General features: G+C 42.6%; 1 non-coding gene across 1 annotated transcript; it reads right to left on the bottom strand.

The window, feature by feature from the left end:
- Positions 1 to 13,302: 13,302 nt before the first annotated feature.
- Positions 13,303 to 13,364, bottom strand: LOC129487057 (U7 small nuclear RNA). Its single transcript, XR_008659185.1, has one exon. It is a non-coding gene; the product is annotated as a U7 small nuclear RNA (small nuclear RNA).
- Between the last annotated feature and the right edge of the window lie 11,182 nt (positions 13,365 to 24,546).

Below are 24,546 nucleotides of genomic sequence, written 5' to 3'. Positions count from 1 at the left end.
CATGGCCTCTGCATCTAAAATTTACTTAAAACAAAGAGGGTGGACCCCAGAGTCTGGAAGGTTAAATGGATGCATTTCCCTGGCTGTTCCTTCTGCTCCAACCTGAAATAAAAAATAAAGCAACTGGATCTCAGCATCTGTATCTGCTTATCTATTTTATGGCCAAATCATTTCTTATCTGTTAACATTTAGCTTGCTCAAAATGTGGTCATTTATATGTCAACATATTTATTGATATGTTTTCAAGTGTACTTCTAATTGTTCAGAATGTCAAATTCTTTCTGGGAAGCTCAAATAATTGATATATTCCTGCCACTATGGATAATCAATAGTCTAGTGATGCCCTAAGTAACAAACTGAGAGACCGAGAAGACCTCCTGAACCATCAGAGAAAGATTCAAGAATGTTCTGGGTGGTTCTAAGGTTAAGTACACACTGCTGTGGGCTTATTTGGACATGGGCCATTGTTATACGATTGGAATATTTGTCCCCTCCAAAACTCATGTTGAAACTTGAACACAAATGTTTCAGGATTGAGAGGTGATTGGATCATGAGGGGTCTGCCCCAGTGAATGGATAAATCCATTCAGGGATTAATTGATTGAAGGGTTAATGGATTAGTGAGTTATCATGGGAGTGGAATGGGTGGCTTTATAAGAAGAGGAAGAGAGCCTGGGCTAGTACGCAAACACACTCAGCCCCCTCACCATGTGATGCCCTGCCTACCTCAGGATGCTTCAGAGTCCCCACCAGTAAGAAGGTCCTCACCAGATGCAGGCCCTCGACCTTGGACATCTCAGCCTCTGTAAGTGTAAGAAATAAATTCTTTTTTCTTTATAAATTACCCAGTTTCAGGTATTCTCTTATAAGCAACAGAAAACAGACTAATATAGTGATTACTAATGCCATTTTAGTAACTTTCATCTAGCCAGAAGAAACAATTCACAAAGAATCTAACTTCTCAACCATTGAAAGAAATGGAAGTTTTCCATAGTGTGGCCAGTGAAAGCTTACATATTACAAGAGACTACGAACCTGGAAATAACTGAATGGCTGAAATTACGTGCAAAAATTCTGTCTTTGTACTTACATGCTTGGCATATTACACATGCATTTCTAGCTTTATACATGCCCCAAGAATATTTTTAGGAGATGAATAAACCCCAAGTTGCAAAGACAATTTCCTTGCAAAGAAAAGACTTTGTCTGACTAATCCAAATGGCAAAATAAAAACAGGAGACAGAAAGATGAGTCTTTAAGTCTTAAAAACACTTGAATTGTAGTTAAAAGAAAATCAAAGCCTCAGATGGTAGAGTGTTGATGCATTTAGAAGAAAATCAAAATGAAGAATGAAGAAAGCACTAAGTAATCCTCTTCTGGTTGAGTCAAAGGATTTGCTTCCTGAAATTCAAGTGATGATAGAAGGAGGGAGTACATGGTCTAGTGTCTGAGCTTGGGGAGGAGTGTGGCAGGAATGTTGTCCTGACAGCAAGGTTGGAAGGGGAAAAGAAAACTTGCTTGGCAATCTTGGTCAAAGCTTGTTTGTTGGGAAATCAATGTAGACAGGGAAGGAGAGATTTCTGGACCAGAGATTCCTTAACTTGGAGGAACAACAGCTGCCTCCAAAGATCCAACTGTCCTTTCATTTATTTTAGAAGAGATAAAGAAGGACATATATTAAAAACTAAAGAGACTTGGGGTTGAATGAGAAGATCTGGAGTCAGAAAATGCAGATACCAGAATTTTGTAGCTACTAGCAATTTATTTTATAGAAAGCTTTTAAATATTGGGATCAACTTCTTTCTTTTTTTCCAACATGGAGAATATTAAATGGAGAGGATAGAACTGGAATTTTTTCTCAACTTCTATTTCTCTATTTCAAAGATGCTAATAAGTCTGCCATAAACACCAGCTGGGCTGCAGCTGGAACAAATTGGGTCTATGGGTCATTCTCATGAGTATTTGACCAAGCAACCTTGCCATATGACTTTTCATAAGCATAAAATCTGGAATTGTAAAAGAAACTGAAATAAACATTTATGGAGTGGGTCTAAAGGGCAGGCCCTGCAGACCTGAAGTGCAGGTCACATGTTGCTGCAAAGATTCCTTCCTCTCTACTCCTGGCAACTGTCCCCACTCCTACTCCCACGCTCCGTCCTTGCTCTTTTCTCCTGGTCTCTCAAGGTCTCATCCTTCTCTCACTATCTGCCACAGATGTCCAAAGGGGCTGAGAAAACTCCACTACTATGAAGAATGAGAGAAGGGAGATTGAGGAATAACTAGCCATCTGCCAATCACATCATGCTCTTGTTAAGCGTCTCTGCATCAGAGAAGATACTTCATTCTAAATCACTTTTGCATTCCCAGAACCTAGTCCAGTCCTTGGCGCATAGTAGGTGCTTAGTAAATGCCTGCCAAATAAATTACTATCATGTAAGAGAATCACAGAGCACAGATTTTTAGTGTAAACTTTGTGAGGATAAAAATAAAATGCCTTTTAAATAAGTAAAGCATTGAAGATACCCATTATTTGTATCCTAAACTAGTGCTCAAAATACAGATGACTTCTTATTTCTTTAAAAGAGGGGAAACCTTTAAATTAAAACAATAGACAAGAGGCAGAAAATGAAAAGACTGATAGGCCTAAAGTTAGGCGTAATTCCATCTTCTTGAGTTTTGATTTCAGCCTCCTTACTTACCCAAGAAGGCATTTGTCATCCCTGAAGCCTTAGAAGGAAGTTTATCCTTCCTTAGAACCAGAAAATAATGGGCACAATTGTCTGCTGGTCCCAGGCAAAGGGTGGCACTAACAGGGGAAAGGAGAGACAGGTGATGATAAGGTTAATCTTAGACTAGTAATTTTCAGGAACATGGCATCAAAGAAAACACCATTGGTTTCCTAACAAAGAGCTTAAGTCACCTTTAAAGCAATAGTGCAACACCAACATGGAATTCAGTCTCCTCCTAGGAGGTTTTGTAGCTTCCACTAAAAGCAGGCCTTGGAAAGGCTCCCTCCAGAGTTCTGCCCAGCTCTCTCCCTCTAGCTCTTGTGGTGTGCTTTCCTTTGCTCCTCACAGAGCCCCTGGTCCAATGGGAAGCACAGACAATTACAATCCAGAGTGATGGACAGACGACACCCTGGAGTGTGGCCAAGGCATCCAGGGCTCACAGGGATGTTGGCGTGCAGAGTGGCTGGGAGGCTTCATGGAGCAGAGCTTCAGGAGAGATTTAGAGGGCAAGCGAGAGTTATCCAGCCAGGGAATGAGGAAAGGAGGAGACCCAGACCTGAACAAAGACAAAAAGCAGGAGAGAGCACGGCATGCCTGGGGAACTCCAGATGGCTCAGAGAGGTCTGTGAGGAAGGTGCCACGTGGGGCAAGGTCTAGGCTCACCATGCCAAGGAGTTTGGATCTTATCTGTTAGTGACAGGCAGCCACTGATGGGCTTTAAGAGGAAGAATAACATCGTTGGGTTGTGTCACGAAAACCTTCTGGCAGTCATATGGGGCATAGAAAAGGGAAGATTGGGGACTAGAAAGCTAGTGAAATTGTTCAAGGGACACAAATGAACATCTGGCCAGGGCAGGAGCAGGTAGGATCCGAGTTGGGAGGACAGATCTGGGAGCTTAGAGGAAACCTGGCAGGCTTTAGACAATGATGGTCTCCAAGGGAGTGAGGGAGGGAAAGGAGGCAAGGGTAGCTTTCTGGGCTTCTAGTAGGAGCCATCTGAAGCTTGATGGTGCCATTATGCGTTAGAGGAGCAGAACTGGGAACACAGATACTTTAGAAGTGACAAGCCTGGTTTTGTTAGATCGAGTTTGAAGTATCTGTGGGACATCCAGGTAGAGGTGTCCAGTCAGCAGTGGATACTGAGGTCTGTAGCGCAGGAGAGACCAGGCTGGTGAGGGACACCTGACACCTGTTTGAGTTCAGGTTCTCAGGAGTAAGGCCACAAGTTGAGGATTCATGTACAAGTGGTTTATCACAGAAGTCCTCCCGAAGGAGTGAGGAGCATGGGAGGTAAATGGAGGGGGCTCAGTGTATTGGTTTCCAAGAGCTGCCGTGACAAAGCAGTACAAATTGGATGGCTTACACAACAGAATCATATTGTTGAAAGTCCAAGAAGAAGGCGTCAGCAGGGTTGGTTCCTTCTGAGGGCTGTGAAGGAGAATTTGCACCCTGTCTGTCTCCTGGCTGCTGGTGGCTCCTGGCAGACTTCAGTATTCCCCAGCTGGCAGATGCATCACTCCAATCTCTGCCTTCATCTTCACACAGTGTCCTCTCTGTGTAGGTGTCTGTGTCCAAATGTCCTCTTTCGATAAAGACTCCAGCCCTATTGGATTAGAGACCCATCTACTCCAGTATGGCTTCATCTTAATTTAAGTAATTGTATCTGCAACAACCCTATTTCCAAATGAGTTCACATTCTAAGGTAGGGGAGGTTAAGACTTCAACATGGAAATTTGGGTTAGATACAACGCACCCCATAACATGAAGCAAGGTGAGATCTAAGCAACAGGCTTGCAAAGGGAAGCCTCGGCCTCACTCCCCTGGGAAACTGTGGGTAAGAAATGCCTCAGAGTCACCCCAGTCTGAGCTGGGCTTTCATGCTCCTGGGCTGACAGTCAGCAGTTAATGGTCTCAGGGCTGTGGAGGGAGAAATGGAAACTGCTAGTCACCTCTAGAACTGTGTGTATCTTTGTGTGGTTAAAAACACAGTAAAAGAATTTTTAGGGCTGGGCACGGTGGCTCATGCCCGTAATCCCAGCACTTTGGGAGGCCAAGGCAGGCGGATCACCTGAGGTCGGGAGTTTGAGACCAGCCTGACCAACATGGAGAAACCCCATCTCTACTAAAAATACAAAATTAGCTGGGCGTGGTGGCACATGCCTGTAATCCCAGCTACTCAAGAGGCTGAGTGAGGCAGGAGAATCACTTGAACCCGGGAGGCAGAGGTTGCAGTGAGCAACCATTGCACTCCAGCCTGGGCAACAAGAGCAAAATACTGTCTCAAAAAAAAAAAAAAAAAAGAATTTTTAAGAAACACTAACATTGTCCACCACAGTGGTCATTAAGATTGAAGGGTTAATTTGCCATGGGAATGGCTGAAAGCCAAGACCCATATTCCAGAGGCAGGAAGAACAAGAGGAACTTGTGAAGGAGAAAGGAGGTGGGCAGAGGACCCAAGAATTCAGGTAATGAAGATATTAAACCAGGTGCGCTAGTTTTGTAGTAACTTTGGATCCCAATGCAAAAATCAAGACAGCTGACCAACCAGATATAGATGCAGACAAAGGGACACTTCTGAAATGAAGACTGAAAAATCTGGGCAATGTCGTTGTTATACCTGGGCTTAATGTGTGCTGGAAACCTGAGTGATGGAGCCTCAGGACCAAGATGAAGAAGATGAAGGCTCCTGTTTCCATCTGCTGATCTCATTCCATGATGGTCAGCCATGTTGGAACATTCACATTTCCCAGCGTCTGGATTCTGGCTCCTGGGGAGTTGAATAATAAACAGCACTGCGCACTCTGGTGGTGACCGTAACCAGAGTCATCTGAAAAAAATCATAAAGTAAAACCACAAAGCTCTGATTTGAAAAACATCATCTAAGACAAGACATCTATTTGATGTCTGAACATACTCATAATCTCTGCAGGCCTGGCCAGCCGACTCTCAATCAAACCACAATGTCTAACAAAATGTTTCTCTGTATTTAAGAAAAACAACAACAGCAAAAAAACCTCTTCAAAGACAGAACTATCCAGAAGATCGAAGTTGTGAGAACAAACATTATTTTCACATATTTCTTTTAAAAGGAGACATATTCTCAGGATGGTTCCCTAAATAAATAATTATCCAAAGGGAACCATCTTCACCCTAGCCTTCTTTTTTTTTTTTTTTTTTTGAGACAGAGTCTCACTCTGTTGCCCAGGCTGGGTTGCAATGGCACGATATTGGCTCACTGCAACCTCCACCTCCTGGGTTCAAGCAATTCTTCTGCCTCAGCCTTCTGAGTAGCTGGGATTACAGGTGCCCACGACCATGCCCAGTTAATTTTTTTTGTACTTTTATTTGAGACAGGGTTTCACCATGTTGGCCAGGCTGGTTTTGAACTCCTGACCTGGTGATCTGCCAGCCTTGGCCTCCCAAAGTGCTAGGATTACAAGCGCGAGCTACTGTGCCGAGCCCACCCTAGCCTTCTGAGTCTGAGATTCAGAGGGGTCGCAAGGAAAATCAGGTAGCTGCTACTTCAAGAAAGGGATGCTGGACTGGCAGGAGTGACAGATGTCCAGACACAGGATTTGTGAGTGTCAGCTGATCATGACCAAGCATAGACTTCCCCATGGAGACAAACTGAAAGGCCATGTGGATCTAGAAGAGCAAGCAGCCCCACAAACATTTCAAACAGTGACACCATTTACAAAGGGCTGCCTTCTTGGCTTTCATACCTAGTCAGAAAGACAAAGAACTGCAATACTGCTGGCAGTTACTATTTAAGGATTTACTTGTCAAGTTGCTAAGGAAGTTGCAGAAACAGATGGACAATACCACTTAGGAGATGAAATCTTCAGAGTTCCTAGGGGTTATGGAGCCCCATTTCCATCCCTCCCTCACGCCATCTGGGCTTTGATGTGGGCTGTGACAAAAATACCACCACTTTACTGCAGAACTGCAGGATTTAAAATATGGCAATTTCACGGAGCAACATTGATAACATTCCTCAGTTGGTGTCTTAGCTGCCATATCTGTCTGACAACCTTGCCTTTCGATTCTTTCTGTGATACCTGGAAAACAAATATTTATGAAATGAAGAGAAGAAAGTATGAATTAGGAATATGCAATTGACATCAATATACACCAAACTCTGAGCTAGACACTGCCACATGTAATTTAATTTGATCTTCATAGTAATCCTGAAATGCTGATCAGAGAGGTAACTTTAAAAAAACTTAGTCTGTAGTTTGGGAGATAAAGCATACACAGAGAAATGTTAAATGATGAAAACAACAGGGTGCAACAATAGAAAGGATTCATTCATTCGTTCATTCATTCATTCATTAATCAATAAACAATTACTGAGTACCTGACAGGCACTGTCCTAGGTACTGGACAAACCATGGTAAGGGGCTCACATTCTACTGAGGGAGACAGTCCGTGAATAACATCAACATGGAAAGCAGGTGGTGACAAGCGGGATGGTGGAAAGTGCTCTGGAGAACCCAAGGCTGCCAAGTATGATGCCCAGTGAACTGCCATGAAGGGAGAGAGGAAGAGATAGGCTGAGCCTGGGCTGCCGAGGAGGACGCCTAAAGGAAGAGAAGTCAACCTTGAACTTGAAGGATGAGTAAAATTTAAGTGAGAAAAGTACAGTTATCTGTTCACCACTTAGGCAATATTTAGTGAGCACTACTGTCTATTAGAAACTCCAGTAACAATTAGGCTTTGTCCAGTAAATGATTATTACTGGAATGCCTGACAGAGAGATAGTTGCTTAATAAGTTAACCTAGCTCATTCATATGTGTGTGTGTATATATATATATGAAATATATAGGTCAGGCTTGGTGGCTCACTCTTGTAATCCCAGGAGGCAGAGGTTGCAGTGAGCCGAGATCATGCCACTGCACTGGGCGACAGAGTGAGAGTCTGTCTCAAAAAAAAAAAAAAGAAAAGAAAAATATGTATCTCATATATATAAATATGAAATATATATAATCACATACACGTGTACACACACACACACACACACACACACACAGAGCTTATTATTATCTATCTACCAGGCGAAGTTCCAAGTGCTTTATATACTTTACTTCATTTCACCCCCAATGTACAAATGAAGAAACTGAATTATGGAGAGATTGAGTAACTCTAAGTCACAAAGCAACAGAGCTGGAATTTAAACCCAGGTAGTTTGGTTCCAGAGCGGCACTTTTAAGCAGCAATCTGCAAGGTATGGCCCATGGGCCAACTCCATTGCACTACTTGTATTTATAGACACAACTTTACTGGAATATAGCTATACCTGTTCATATTATCTATGGCTGTCTTTGTGCTATAAGGACAGAGAGACCATATGGTCCACAAAGCCTAAAATATTTACTATCTGGCTCTTTACAGGAAAAGCCAGGCTTTAACTATCACACCACACTGCTTCCATGGATGGGGTGGAGACGGTGATAAAATCCAGACCCTGCCCTCGAGAACATCACAGCCTAGTAAAAATAAGAAGCCATTTCAGTGCATCCTGCTCTCATTATGTAACATAAAAATAACAATTAACAAAACAACACAATGCAGCAATAATGACAATAGCAGTAATCATAGCAAGCATTAGTTGAAGGCTTACTGCATGCCAGCTGCAGTCCTTAGTTCTTTACACTTAGTAAGTCACTGAATTCTCCCAGCGACCCCATGAAATCCGTCCTATCACTGTCCTCACTTTATACAGCAGGAAACTGAAGCACCGAGTGTTTAACAGTGTTACCCATCACCCCCCGGGAGCACACAGACTGGACCAGGCATTCTGGAAGGGAGGTAGAATTCAGGGAGACAGAAAAGGCAGACACCAACTTAGGACAGTGGAGGCTTCACTGTCCATAAAAATTGATTTGGACTTTTTTCCTTGGTCAATTATAATTAGAAATATAGAAGATACATTTTACTGAGGGGCCTGATCATTAGAAGAAATCTCCTCTGGCAAAGTCTTTAGCAGTAAATCTCACCAGGAAGTACCCTAACTCATCGTCAAACCTCGGTTTCTCATAAGGAAATCTAAGGAGAGTCTCAGGAGATAAAGAATGCCAACAGCCCTGAAATCGCTGCTGTTGGAAAAATTGTGCGTTAGAACAGCACCTGCCGTCAATGGGTGCTCAACACACCCACTGACTTTTATATTTTGTGATTGAGTTAGTTATATATTTTGTAATTGAGTTATATATTTCACGCACAGTTCCTGAATGGTCTTCTAACTAATCATTTCTGGTACCATGTCAAATGACTGGGCTCCTGTGCCATTTCACAATGAGGAGGAGTAAAGGAGCTGATCGCTATTCCAGTGCCAGGTGCTGGGCCGTGTACCTCAGGTACCCAGCAAGTTACCAGGCTTAATACAAATGACAAAATATAGGATTTTTGCTGTCAGCTAGGGACCAGAGTTACCTTCCTATCTTAACCAACTGAAAAAATGGACGAACTATATGAAACAATGTTCTTCAGACATTAAAACCTGGCCATATAGGTGATCACTGAGAAAAGGAAAACAAACAAGGTGAGTCCTATGAGTGCCTTAGCTCAGGACTTGGAGCAAGTTTACAGGATACAGGGTAAGAAAGGTGGCCCCAGACACAGCCCAGTGGTCCCCTGAGTTGAAGAAACTCAATTCCTAGTAAAGAAAGACAAAGATGACTAAAATTTGTAGGAAAAATAACAGTGTGACATTGTGAAATAACAAGAAATATACATATTTGATCTCTGCCTCCAGTTCCTGACATAGTGCTCCTGAAACCCTTGTAGACGGTGGTGCTAGGAGAGTCTTTTGTTCTAAAATTTGGTCTTTGACCCCAGTTCCTGACATAGAAAACCTGGGACCTTTGCAGTTTCCTAAGTGATAAGAATATCTGACATAGAGCTCCTAAATCCCTTGGAATTTCCGGAGTGGTAGAAGCAACTTTTGTTCTGATTAGGCAATTCTTGGTGGGCTCCTGGATAGCCTGAGGATGGAAGCTTGTTGCTAGGGAAACCAATCACATAAACAGAGGGTTGAAACTTTCAGTTCCATCCCCCAACCTCTGGCAAGGGTGAAGAGATTGGAGGTTGAGTTGATCACCAATAGCCAATGAGGGAATCAATCATGCCTATGTAATGAAACCTCCATAAAAACCCACAGTGATGGAATTTGGAGAGCTTCTGGATTGCTGAACACATGGAGGTGCCTGGAGGGTGGCACTCCCCTTCCTCCCTCCGTATTTTGTCTCGTGCATCTCTTCCATCTGTTATTTGTCTGTATCCTTTGTAATATTCTTTTTTGTTTTTTAGAGGAGTCTCACTCTGTCGCCAGGCTGGAGTGCAGTGGTGCAGTCTTGGCTCACTGCAACCTCTGCCTCCCAGGTTCAAGCAATTCTCCTGCCTCAGCCTCCTGAGTAGCTGAGGCTCCTCACAGAGCCACCACACCACCACGCCCAGCTAATTTTTGTATTTTTAGTAGAGATGGGGTTTCACCATGTTGGCCAGGATGGTCTCAATCTCTTGACCTCATGATCTGCCTGCCTTGGCCTCTCAAAGTGCTGGGATTACAGGCGTGAGCCACCATGCCTGGCCTTGTAATATTCTTTATAATAAATGTGTAAATGTAAGTGAAGTGTTTCTCTGAGTTCTGTTGAGCCACTATAGCAAATTAATTGAACCCAAAGAGGGGGTCATGGGAACCCTGATCTATAGCCAGTCAGTTGAAAGCACAGGTCACAACCTGGGGCTTGCTACTGGCATCTGAAGTGGGGGCAGGGACCAGCAGTCTTATGGGACTAAGCTCTTCACCTGTGGGATTTGATACTATCTCCAGGTACATAGAGTCAGAATTGAATTGAATTATTGGACACTTAGTTGATGTTTACTGGATAATTGCTTGATGTATGGGGAGAAATCCCCACACATCTGATGTCAGAAACACTGCGTTGAGTGACTGTGCAAGAGAGTAGAAAGTAAAAAACAGGGTTTTCCCTCAAAACAAGGAGTGAGAGAGAGAAAGAACAGGCCGGAGTTCTTCAGAGAGATCCCCTTGTATGTATGGTTGTGCTGTACTGATCTCCATATGCAGGGAAGGAGACCACTGAGAATGGGGAAAGAATCACTGAAAAGATGTAGGTGGAACAATTCCAACAGCTCACAGAGACTAAAATAGTTTATATGCACTAGCCTGAGTGGAAAAACCTCCAGATACATAGAGCATTGTACCCGTAAGAAGGGTATTGCTTCATAGTGGGACCAAATAAATCAAGAAGTCCTAAAGATTGTTCTGAACTCCCCTTCCTAACAAAGCTTAAAAGCAAGACTTGATAGGTTCAAACTATTTCCAAATAACTGCATCTCAGAACAGAGCCCAGCAAGATTTAAATAATAGTTTAAAAATACTGAGCATTTAACAATGTAAAATTCTCATTGTCCAGCATCCAGTCAAAAGTTATCAGGCATGAAAAGAAGCAGGAAAATACAATCCATAGACAAAAGGAAAAAACAATCAAATGAAACAGACATAGAATCAAATTAGCACACATGGATGTTAAATGAGATATTATAAATATACTTCATATGTTCAAAAAGTTAGAGGAAAATCTGAACATCATAAGGAGAGAAATTAAATACATATAAAGGACATAAATGGAACTTCTTATAGATGAAAAATATATTATCAGAAAAGAAAAAACACTGGCTTGGATTAATAGCAGATTAGACACTGGAGAAGTAAATATTAGTGTCTTTAAAGACAGTACAATAGAAATTATACAAAATGAAACCCAGAGAGAAATACGATTTTAAAAAGTATATAAGAGCTGGGCACGGTGGCTCAGGCCTATAATCTCAGCACTTTAGGAGGCCAAGGCAGGCAGATCACTTGAGCCCAGGAGTTGGAAACCAGCCTGGGCAACATAGAAAAACCTCATCTCTTCAAAAAAAAAAAAATACAAAAATTAGCTGGGTGTGGTGCTGTGCGCCTGTAGTCCCAGCTACTCAGGAGGCTGAGGCAGGTGGGTTGATTGAGTCCGGGAGGTCAAGGCTGCAGTAAGCTCTGACTGGGCCACTGTGCTGTAGCCTGGGTGACAGAACAAGACCCTGTCTCAAAAACCAAACAAACACAAATAATAAGAACTGAGTATCAATGACCTGTAAGACAATATAAAATGACCTTGTAACTACAATTACATTTACATGTCATTACTTGTAATAACAATTATATTTACATGTAATAAACACACGTACATGGAATGCCATATGAAGAGCAGAGAGAGGTAATAAATTCCTTGGTTAAATCTTATAAAATATGTACAAGACATACACTAAAAACCAAAAAGCATTGCTGAGGGAAATTAAAGAAAGGGAGATATGTCCTATTCATGGGTCAGGAAGCTCAATATTGTTATCTGTCCGTTCTCCCCAAATTGATATATAGGTTCAATATAGTTCCAATCAAAACCCCAGGCTTTTTTTAGAAATTGACAAACTAGGTCTAGAATGTTTGTGAAAATGCAAAGGACCTAAAACATGTAAAGCAATTTTGAAAAAGAAGGTTAGTGTGGAATGAGTTACATTATTTGATTTCAGTACATACAATAGAACTATACAGCAATGGAGAGAGTGGTATTTGTGTAAAGACAATCATATAGGTCAATGGAGCAGAGAGTCCAGAGATAGTCTCATTCATATGTGGCGAATTGGCTTTTGACAAAAAAAAAAAAAAAAAAAAGGCCAAAGTAATTAAAAGTCCAAGGTAACTAAGTAAGGAAAGAATAATCTTTTCAACACACGGTCCTGGAACAGTTAGTTATCCAAATGATCCATATGTAAGAAAATAAATCTTGACCCTTATCTCAGACCATACAGAAAGACTAACTCTGAATGAAACATAGAGCTAAGGGTAAGACATAACATCATACAACTTTCAGAAGAGAACACAAGAAAATCTCTGTGACTTAGGCTTGGGAAAGATTTCTCAAATCGAACATAAGAAGGCTGAAGTACAAAAGAAAAAAATTAATAAATTGGACTTCATCAAAATTAATAACTTTAGTTCTTCAAAAGACACTGTTTAAAAATGGAAAGAGGCCAAGCAAGGTGGCTCATGCCTGTAATCCCAACACCTTGGGAGGCCAAGGAAGGAAGATCACTTGGGGCCAGGAGTTTGAGACTAGCCTGGGTAACATAACAAGACCCCATCTCTACAAAAAGGAGACAAAAGAATAGAAAAAAGACAAAACAATAGAAATTACGCAAAATGAAATGCAGAGAGAAATTTAATTTTAAAAAGTTTTTTTTAAAAAGTTTGCCAGATATGGCAGCTCATACCTGTAAGCCTAGCTACTTGGGAGGCTGAGGCTAGAGGATCTTTTTCTTTCTTTCTTTCTTTCTTTCTTTCTTTCTTTCTTTCTTTCTTTCTTTCTTTCTTTCTTTCTTTCTTTCTTCTTTCTCTTTCTTTCTTTCTTTCTTTCTTTCTTTCTTTCTTTCTTTCTTTCCTTCTTTCTTTCTCTCTCTCTCTTTCCTTCCTTCCTATCTTCCTTTCTTTCTTTTCTTTCTTTCTTTCATTTTTTTAGGAGCTTTCCAGTGAATACTGGAAAACCTGCTAGACAAATTCTAAAAGAGCTGTAACACTACATGGATATTTTTCAATACATATATTGGAAAACTTTTTGTAGATTTGCAATAATTTGAAAAAATTCAAAGATGAACTGTGCAGCCTAGAAATATCAAAATTAAGAAAAAGTTAGGTATGTCATGAATGCATAAAATGTATGTAGATACTAGTCTATTTTATCATTGACTACCATAAAATATACACAAATCTTTCATATAAAGTTAAAAGTTGACAAAACTTACACACACACAAACATGGACTGTACATGGCACCATTCACAGTCAAAAGAAATGGAAACAAACATAAAGATGCAGTATTAAATCAGAACTGCATAAAATTAACTGTACATCCTGTGGTACTATAATAACTTCATAGGCACCTCCTGCTGTTATTGTGGTGAAGCTTACATTTTAAGAATATCCACTTAACATGCCATGTAAGCTATTCATCTCCATGTGGGTAGTCCGTCTCTACAGTAAGCTGCACATCCAAATAAAAAGTGATCTTTGTTTGTTCTCAGGTATTTTTCATTGTTTATTGTAATACTGTAATCCTTGAATAACACCATGGGACCAGTAGGAAGTGCCACCAGTGATGCTGGAAGTGCTCCCAAGAAGCAGGAAAAGTCATGTCAGTACAGGAAAAGATTGATTTTCTTGACGTACCATAGATTGAGGTTTGTAGCTGCAGTTGCCATTTTAGACAGTGGATTCATCTTGTAAACAGACAATAGAAACTTACGGTATCGATAAATACAGTACGGTAGTGTAAATGTATTTTATCTTCTTTATGATTTTCCTAATAACACTTTCTTTTCTCTAGCTAGCTTTATTGTAAGAACACAGTATATAATACGTATAATATACAAAATATGTGTAAATCGATTGTTTATGTTAGCGGTAAGGCTTCCAGTTAACAGTAGGTTATTAGTTAAGTTTTGGGGGTGTCAAAAGTTATATGTGGATTTTCAACTGCAGGAGTGGGGGGGTGTCAGTGCCCCTAACCCATTGTTCAAGGATCAATCATATATAATAAACCTTTACCACTCGAAAATATTAAGAAAATAAACCAATCGATTTAGGTAAAAAATTGGCAAACTATTTGAACAGACACTACAACACAGAAGATATGAATTGCCACTACCTACATTAAAAAATGTTATCAGAAAAACATGAAAATTAAAACTACAATAAATTACCACTGTACAGTCACTAGAATAGCTACAATTTTAGAAGACACGTAATATCAAATGTTGGCGAGGATCTGGAGAGCTGGCACTCTCAGGCTGTGCTGGGAAGAACGTAAAATGGTGTAGCCATTTTGAAAAATAGATCCGTAGTTTTTTAAATAAAGGCTGCCATATGCCCCACACTTTGACTTTCAAGTATTTATCCAAAAGAAATGAAAATATTCATCTGCCCAAGGACTTATGCACCAATACTCATAGCAGCTTTATTTATAGTAGGTAAAAACTGACACCAACCTAAATGTCCACCATTGGATGAACAGAAAATCATATGTTGTATGATATTCATAAAATAGAAAACTACTCAGCAAAAAAGAAAGGAACTCTTAATAATAGCAACAACATAGGTGAATTTCAAAAGCATCATGCGAAGTTAAAAAAAAAGATTGGCATAACGATTATAACAGCATGGTTCCATGTGTATGAAAGTCTAGAAATGGCAAGATGATGGTAATGGAAAGCAGACCTTTGGTTGCTAGGGGCCAGGAGTGGGAGAAGGGGATTGACTGCAAGGGACATAAGGACATTTTTGAGGGTGATGTAAAAATTTAACATCTTTACTGTGGTGGTAGTTACACAGCAACATACCTAATTTCTAAAAATCACTTAATTGGGAACACTTAAAATTGGTGAATGTTTACTGTATATAAATTATACCTAAATAAAGCTGACCCCACCCCAAAATGAAGCATGTGTCATCCCCAGTTCACAGATGAGGACTCTGAGGCTTATAGAAGATTGGGAACATGCTTATATCACAGAACCAGCAGGTAGTGACTCCAAGATTCAAACCCAGGTGACTAAGTCCACAGCTCATCTTCCTTCTTCCACATCTGGCTTCCTCCGTTGCTTATTCATTCCACAAAAAAAGCATTAAAGCCTCATATTAAAAGAACCTAAAAACTAGCAGAATAAGTCATGTATTACGAAGGTCCCTTGGCCAGGAATCTATGGTTTTCCCCACTTAATTCTTACCTCGAAGCTCCTCCCTCATCAGGCCCTTCTCGCAGACTATTGCCCCACCCGGGGCATGAAGGTGCATCTCTGAGACATGCAAGGCGCTCCAAGGCCTGCCCTCAGGCTGGAATGCCTGAGCCCCTGCCTTTCCCTGCCCACCCTGCCTCACCCTCCCCCTTCCTTCCTCAAATCTGGGTCTTTTGCTTCCCTTATCTCTAGACTGAAATTCACCCCATCCCATCCTCAGCACTTGGACTTGATATTTACCATCTCTCCATTATTTTGTTCTTTGACTCCCTTTGGCCTTTGTCACCTACAGCCTATGGACTCCCTAACTAGACCTTGAGCTCTGTGGAATGCTACTCATTGAGGTAGTGTGTTCCCACAAAGCACCAGACAGCATCTGTTACACACCTGGCAATTCCAAGCAGGCTCTTGAATCTTCTCAGCCCCACTTAGTTCAACTGAGCAAACCCTCACTCGGCCCCTGCTCTGGCTCACTTCGTGCCTGGTGTTACGATGCCTGGTGTCACATGCCTGGTGTTACACACATGAGTAAGACAAGGTCTTGGTCTTCAGGGGCCTGCAGCACAGCGAGGGAGAAAAGCCTGTGAACGAGTAACTACCCACCAGGGCAGTGGACACAGAGACAGAAATATGAGCAGGTCCAGCCGTCACAGAAGGCAGGCGCTTGCTCTCCTTGGGGTGGGCAGGGGCATGACGGGAGCCAGTGTGGACAGCAGGGGAGTCTTCTTGGGGCAGATGACCCCTGTGCTGGGTTTAAAGAATGGAGAGGAGATGTAAAAAGCCCCAGAAACACTGTGTGCAGAGCCATTGACACAGGAAGGGGCACAACATGTTTGGGAAGCAGATTTCGGTGCCGTTGAGTCTGGAGGGCAAAGGGGGAGGGCAGGACCTGAGGTCTAGGAGGTGGCAGGGCCAGGAAAGAAAGGGCTCTTGTTACAAGAATCAGAGACTAAGCCAGCCGAGAGCCAGATGTGGTGTTAACAGAGGCCAACTTTGACCCAAGTACAGAAAGTAAAGTGATGGAAATAGCACGTACTTGGCTTCCAGTATGCGTTAGTGTTGGATGCTCTTCTAATCATCTTACAGGTATCATACCACTTGGCCCTCACAACCCAATCAGGTAGTAAGTACCATTGCTATCCCCATTTTACAGATGAGGAAATTGAGGCCTAGAGAGAGTGAGTAATTTGCCTAAGGTCAATATGTTTTCAGGAAGTTTGACTCAAGAGTCCAACTTTAATCACTTTGCTTCTCTTATCCCAGAAATACCAGAAAGATTTCAGTTTTTAAAAGGCCTTCAAATAACACTAGGCCAATCATAAAGAATGAACTCCTAAAATAAAGGAGATAAAGCACACTCAAATTATTTTGAGATGAATGCTCAAAATTACCAAGCAAGGGTATTCCTCCTGGAAAAACAGCTAGAGGTTTGTACACCTCTTAGTCTGTAGAATAGCAGGGCTATTGTCTGGATAAGGTTATGACTTATAAACACGATAAGGTGGAAGTCTACTGATGCTACTGTAAGGTGATGCTGTTTAGGTTACATCCCCTGAGTGGCGTTTCAAGCATGTTTGGTGGAACTTGGCATCTTCCGTGGAATAACTACATTTTCTTCTGAAAAAGAAACCAGCAATCTTCCCCTTAGCTGTTCCCAGATTTTCTAGGACTCAGGGGGGAATCCCTGTGACTCCCAGCAGCGTAAACCATAGGCTCAGAACACACAATTTCTTTAGGCCGCTGGCATCTTGAAGGTCATAACTAACATCCTGTTGCTCACAGAACAAAGTCTAAATTCCTTAGTTTGGCATTTGAGGTCACCCACAACTACCTTTCTCTATTTATCTATCACCACTGCCCCCTACACACATCTGCTTCAACCCAAATGACCTACCATCCCTCAGACTTGACTTGTGGATTCCTAAGACTGGGTCTTCTCTCTCAGAGTCGCTTTGGCCTGGCTGCACCCACCTTGCCTCACTCCCCGTTGTCCCATGAAACAAAATCCAACCCATCCTTCCAAAGCTCAACTCAAGAACAGCCTGGTCAGCCCCATGAGAAGTAACCTCTCTAGGATACCTGGTGTCTCTTTGCATCTTTCTCACTGCTCCTCCCATCCTCACCCCATCTTCCCAGAGCGGCAGGACCAGGTCGTATACAAGCCTGGATTCTCCCCAGGAACCATGACCGGGCCTGATAGAGACCAGGTTCTTATTAAATATTTGCTGAATGACCACAGAAATCACTTCTTATATTCACTGCCCCAGTTCCTAAAAATCTCAAACACCAGCAATCTCAGATAAGGATGTGTCCTATCTTGAAACGAGTCACCAATAAAAAGGATATTTATACGTTTTCTCTATGGCTTGGTCTAGAACATAATAATTCACTGTTGAGAAATTCTTGATGTTTGGTTTAGTTCCTCAAGCCACAGTGTAAGCCAGTTTTCTTTGTTTTCACCTCTGTACTTTGGAGAACAGCTGGTGCCCATATTTGGCATAATGGTCCTTGGTAGACCTTGGAACTCTCTTAAGCATGACTGGCTGTCACTCAGGGCAGCATGTTTATCACAGGATATCACGGTGTCTTCTGCATAGAACTCCATAAAGGGGAGCCCCTATGGTGTAAGTAGCCCACACATCTGTTAGTCCTATGCCCACCTAATCAAGACCTGCTCTTCACTTGAAGATTTTATTAAATCAACTTTCTCCTCTCCAGGTTAAATAACCTCACCTCCTCCAGGTATTATTTCTGGACTTCTCCAATATTTTCAAGTTGAAATAGACCACATTATTTTTGTAAGGGTCAAAGAGAAGCTTCCAAATATATTAAATCTTGCATGTGTACATGTGTAGGGTGTGTGTGAGAGAGACACAGACAGACAGAGAGTATGAAGCTTTCATTCTAAAGATTGGGTTACAGCATAAAAATACCAAACCAGTCTAAAGCTTAATGAACATAAGGTAAGCATTTGGAAGCCTGCTTAAGTACTTGGAATAGCTCTTCTAACAGCTGGGACCTCTTGTCATTTTAGCTCCAGGAACTGATCAAAGACCACCAAACAGCCCTTTATGTGGTCACCTCAGTATGGTCCTAAAGCAGCAGATGTTGGGAGAGAGAGAGAGTGGAATCTCCCACTCATTTCACGCTGGGCATTTTTTACTTGTTGGAGTTATTTCAAGATTCTTAGGTTTGACTTCTCTGGCTCTGACCCAGAGATTCTTCACTACTTGGGTCAATCCTAAAAGAGTGGTTGGATTTGGTTTTGCATTTGTGCTTTAGGTAAATCTCAATCACTGTTTCTGTTTACAAGCACGCACACATATGCACAAACAGACACACACTCACACTCACACACACGATGGTGTACACCCAAACTGTTGACTGTGTCCAGGAAGAGGCTTGCCTGTGGCTCCTTTTCTAGGGGAGACACTTTGAAGCACCCCTTCCAGATCTTAGACAAATAAACTCAGTTCTATGTTTTGAGCAGCAGATGGCGCTGTGGACCGCACTCTGCGGGGCGATCTAGTGTGATTTTTGAGGGATTTTACAACCCCGTTAACAGAAAGGTGCTCTCCCCCCAGAGCCTGGAGTTAGGGACAGTCTCCATTCTGACACACTCTCCTGCAATCTTACAAACATTATTCATCCACCACAAGCCTGGGAATGGATCATAAAATGTACAAAAACCGCCTCTTAGTCATGTATTCATTTGCTCAGCCACGATTCAGACCGTGCTTCCTCTCTGCCGGCTCAGTTCTGGGTACCGGGATATGGTGGCAAACAACACAGATGGTTCACTGATGCCCCTGCCCATGCAGAACTTTCTAATTGAGCAGTCAGACAACACAAACACACAAATAACTCTGTCATGTAATATCTGTTAGCAGAAAAAAATAAGCAGGCTCTTTGAAACTGGCTGGTTAGGGAAAGGCTTTTTGTGGGAGGTGACATGTCAGCAGAGGCCTACATGATTCTAAACAGCTGTTTCCAACCTTCGGCGCACATTAGAATCACCTGGGGAACTTTTCTAACTCTGGTGTCCGAGGCCCACCCCAGGAATGCTGACCTAACTGATCACGGGTGAGTTGCGGGCTCTGGGGGCTTTTAACTGTCCTGGGTGACCTGAATGTGCGGTCAGGGTTGAGATCTATTCACTCTAAGTATCTAAGCAGGAAATCATGCACTTGTTAGGAAATTGTCCTGTAGCTGCATGAAAAGTGCTTCTGCTATTCAGAAGAGCAAAACAGTTCCTGGGACTCTGTTGCTGATTGAAACACAGTCCAGCTGGGCAGCAGAGATCAGCCAGCAAACTAGGAATCACCCTATGCTCTGCCAGTGCTCTAGGCTGGGGAATTGTCTTACTTCTCTGAAGAGTGGAGGGAAACATGGCCACTTCCCTCTCCTAGGCCCACTGGAATTCATTTCCAGGGGCCCCTGGGGAGCAAGGGCTGTCCTACTACCCTGCCATGTTAGGAAAGGGAGCAACCCTGTTTTTCTCTCCAGATAAATTCAGGTGACTGGCCCGGAGCTGCTAATCCCACACCACCACCTCTTCTGACCTTGAACCTGAACTTCCTGCCTCTCCCGCTTCTGCTGTGGCATTTATCAAGAATCTTAAAGGAAAGGGAGGTCTTGGATTCTGAAGCTGATGAGGGAGTGGAGCCATGATCTCAGAGCCCGGTGGATTCCAGCCCTTGGTCTTCAGCTGCCACACCTTGTTCTGTCAGTCTTTCTCGGGGCACCTGGGTCCCATCTCCCTGGGTGCCAGAGTGAGAGGTGGTGATAGATGCAGCTCGGCTGTCCCCTGAGCATTTCCCTGTTTCTCTTTCAAGTAAGCTGGAGATGGTCTTTCCACATCTGAAATGCTGACCAAGGCAGCTGGTCACATCGTCTTCCTCAGGCAGTGCTTGCAGGCAGTTTGCTCTCAGACTCCAAAATGCTTAGGGAGGCCAGTCTGAGAATCTAGACCGAGGACAGACACGCTAAGGAGAGAGAACCCTCCCTAGTGAGATCTCCTTGGTATTTGTCTTGGTGCCCAAGGTCACAGTTCTCTCTCTTCTTTTTTTTTTTTTTTTTTTTGAGATGGAGTTTCACTCTTGTAGCCTAGGCTGGAGTGCAATGGCACGATCTCGGCTCACTGCAACCTCCATCTCCCAGGTTCAAGTGATTCTCCTGCCTCAGCCTTCCAAGTAGCTGGGATTAAAAGCATGTGCCACCATGCCCAGCTAATTTTTGTATTTTTAGTAGAGGCAGGGTTTCTCCATGTTGGTCAGGTTGGTCTCCAACTCCCGACCTCAGGTGATCCGCCCGCCTCAGCCTCCCAAAGTGCTGAGATTACAGGCGTGAGCCACCATGCCCGGCACTTCCTCTTTACTTTTAATCATGAAAAATCTAAAACACACACAGAGGGAGAATGAATACTAAAGTAAAACCCACACGCTCCATCACCCAACTTCAAAATGTATCAGCAGGCTGCCAATCTTACGTCATTTCTCTTCGTCACTTTGGGAAATGGGACTAGAGAGTTTTAGACTTGTCATTTTACCCATAAATACATCAGAAGAATGTCTTTAACTGATAAGGGCTTTTTTTTTTTTAACCACCGTGCCTTTCCCATCTACCGTCATATTAGCTTATATTCATATGTCCCGTGTGTCCCAAAGGCCAGTTCTTTTTGTTTTGTTTTTTTGTTTTGTTTTGTTTGAGATGGAGTTTCACTCTTGTCACCCATGCTGGAGTGCAATGGCATGATCTCGGCTCACTGCAACCTCTGCCTCCTGGGTTTAAGCCATTCTCCTGCCTCAGGCTCCCAAGTAGCTGAGATTACAGGCACCTGCCACCACGCCCATCTAATTTTTGTATTTTTAGTACAGACAGAGTTTCACCATGTTTGTCAGGCTGGTCTCGAACTCCTGACCTCAGGTGATCCACCCTCCTCGGCCTCCCGAAGTGCTGGGATTACAGGTGTGAGCCACTGCACCTGGACTTCAAAGGACAGTTCTCTTAAACTGAGGTCAGGTTGGTGCCTGATATGGGCAAATGTCTTACTGATTTTTGACTTAACCCTCTTCAGTTATCTAATCCCTTTTTGCTGGGTGAGGAGCAGGGAGCTTGGTAGGAACATTTGCCTTTGGCCTTGACCTGAGAGGTTTAAGGGGAGGCACTTGGAACTTGGGCTTAGCCTCAAATCCCAGATCAGTCCCTTCACAACTTAGCGTGGGAGTTCCGTGAGTTGCTGAATTTTTCTGAGTCTCCACTTCCAGTCTCTCTTATAAGGAAGACAAGCTTACTTGTCATGATGCTTAACATTCATGGAGAGTGGTCTGTGAAAGTACTTGACAAAAGTAAATAAACATTCGTACATTATTATTGTAGTGTGTAATAATGTAAACATTTTTACATTATTTCCGTGTTAAAAAAGATATTAGTTGAGTTTTATTCTCTAATATGAGACGTTAAGTCTGAATTATCTGGATAATTCTTAAGAAATCCATTCAAACTGGGAGTGGTAGTGTGTACCTGTAGCCCCAGCTACTTGGAAGGCTGCAGTGGGAAGATCACTTGGGCCCAGGAGTTCGAGGCTGTGGTGCGTTATGATTGTGCTTGTGAATAGCCACTGCACGCCAGCTGGGCAACATAGCAAGACCCCATCTCTAAGAAAAGCAAAGAAAGAAATCTACTCGAGGTTTAGTGGCCTTGTCCTTAAAAGAGACCTCCCTAGTTAAATCACTCTTTCAAGTTTAGAAGTTTAAAAAAAGCAAAATTCACTGTTATCAGCTCCCTCAGTCATTAGAAGATGGCCTTTAGCTCCTGGTTACTTTTAACTCTTTTGCCTGGAAGCCGTTCACTTACAAAGGCAGGATGAACAAAAATCAAACCATGTGTTCACAGGGATTTAGCCGGAGGTGGGATGCAGAATCCCAGTTTATCTCTGGGAAGAAGAGGCTCTGTTGCACTTTATTAGGTCAACCCCTGTGCAATATAAATACCATGAGATGCTAAATAGGTAACTCATTCGCAATGTTTTAGGAGAGTAAACTGGTTTCCTGTTGTTGCTGTAACAAATTACCACAAAAGTTAGTGACTTCAAACCACATGCACTTTTAATCTTACAGTTCTGGAAGTCAGAAAATCTGTAGTGAGTCTCACGGGGCTAAAACCAAGGCGCCAGCAGTTCCTTCTGGAGGCTCCGGTGAAGACTGTCTTCTTTGCCTCTTCCAGTTTCTAGAGGCTGCCCGTGTTCCTTGGCTCCTGGCCTCTTCCTCCTCTCACTCAGACCTCTTGCTCCCCGCCTCTCATCTCCTGCTACCCACACTGTTCTCCTGCCTCCCTATTACACGGGCCCTTGTGACTATATTGGGTATGCCCAATGATCCAGGATTATCTCTCCATCTCAAAATCCTTCACTGAATCACATCTGCAAAGCCCCTTTTGCTAAATATGGTAATATTCCTAAGTTTAGGGAATGAAGTCTAAGCCTCTGAGTTTTGGGGTAGTTTGTCATGCAACAGTAGCATTCTTCCCCCCGCCTCCACTATCAGCCTGCCTACCACAGGGGAAGAAAGAGCTGTTGGAAATCTAGGCCTCACAGACCACCTCAGAACTGTCTCCTCTTTTTAGATCTTCCTGGGTCTGGACAGTTGACAGTCGCATACACCGTGCTCTGGGAAATCCAGGGCTAGTCATTCAACGGAGAGTAGGAATTTGGGGCCTCAGATGAGATAACATTGCCGCTCTTTTCTCCCTCGAATATGGAACTTTCTCAAAACTGTGAGCCTTCATTCATAAATAGCTGTGCAGTCATCATCAAATGGTATCAGTTTTGGACCTTCCCTGTTTATATGAAGCTGTGCAGACATTATATAAATTTGCCATTCCCCTTAAAACTAGGCAGGTTCTGTGAGTGTTTCAATCAGGTCCAGGCTTTAAGAGTCAGGAAACTTTCATTTCCTGTCGCTCAGAGCATGGGCTCTGAGAGCCCTCCATAAAAGAAGCTCAGCTGCTTTGCTGGAGAGACAACATGGAGAGGTTCTCCTGGGAGAAGAAGGGCTCAGCTGAGCATAGCCTTCCAGCTGTCCCTACCAAGGCACCAGGTGTGTGTGTGTGTGGCCTGACCCTCCAGACAGACCAGCTGCCAGCTGATAGCCACTGAATGATCCCTATCTATATCACAGGCTGCAGCCAAGTCCTCCCTAAATTCCTGATCTATAAAACTGTGAGACAGAAGAAAGTGATTGTAGTGTTAATCCTCTAAATTTGGGGGTAGTTTGTTATGTAGCAACAGGCAACCACAACAGAATTTGATGACTGCCGTGTGCATTGTGAGCTAGTTATTTTCTACAGGATCTGAGGATAGAACGTAGGGGGCATTGATCCGCAAATCTCAGTCAGAATCCACATCACATAGTGCTGATTTCAGACCTCTCTCTCTGCATAGTGTTAAACTAATGAGTTGACTCATCTCTGGAGCAGGGATCATTGAAATGGGAGTCACAGAGTTGTTGGGGTGACAAAAGAAATAAGAAAGAAATAAGAAGAGCTTTAAAACGTGAGAAAGCCAACCCAAATGCTTTAGTTAGCAATGGCAGTGGTATTACAGGAGAATACTGAATTACAGTGGTATTACAGTGGTATTACAGGAGAAATACCACCGAGAAAAAGTGGTAAATACTGTGGTATTACAGGAGAAATGAAATGGAGAATAGTCATTCTTCTCTTGTTTTAATATTGTCTCCAAGTATGGATATTGATCATGGGTTTAAAGTCATTTGACTTTTCATCACAACTCATTTTCAATATTTAAGAAGAAAAAATAAAGCAAGGGAACATGAAAAGAAATTACTTTTTTCTCCCTGAGAGTTTGGGATCGAATGTGTTACTTGCTAATGTATTATGTAATTTGTGGATTATGTAATTTGTGGACAAATTTATTCTCTTCCTGTCCTAAGCTGACCCCCTTCTCTCGCCT

The sequence above is a fragment of the Symphalangus syndactylus genome, chromosome 7 (assembly GCF_028878055.3).
Source record: "Symphalangus syndactylus isolate Jambi chromosome 7, NHGRI_mSymSyn1-v2.1_pri, whole genome shotgun sequence".
Taxonomy (NCBI): Eukaryota; Metazoa; Chordata; class Mammalia; order Primates; family Hylobatidae; genus Symphalangus; species Symphalangus syndactylus.
The sequence above is the reverse complement of the archived record's forward strand: the minus strand, read 5'-3'. Positions and strand labels throughout refer to the sequence as shown.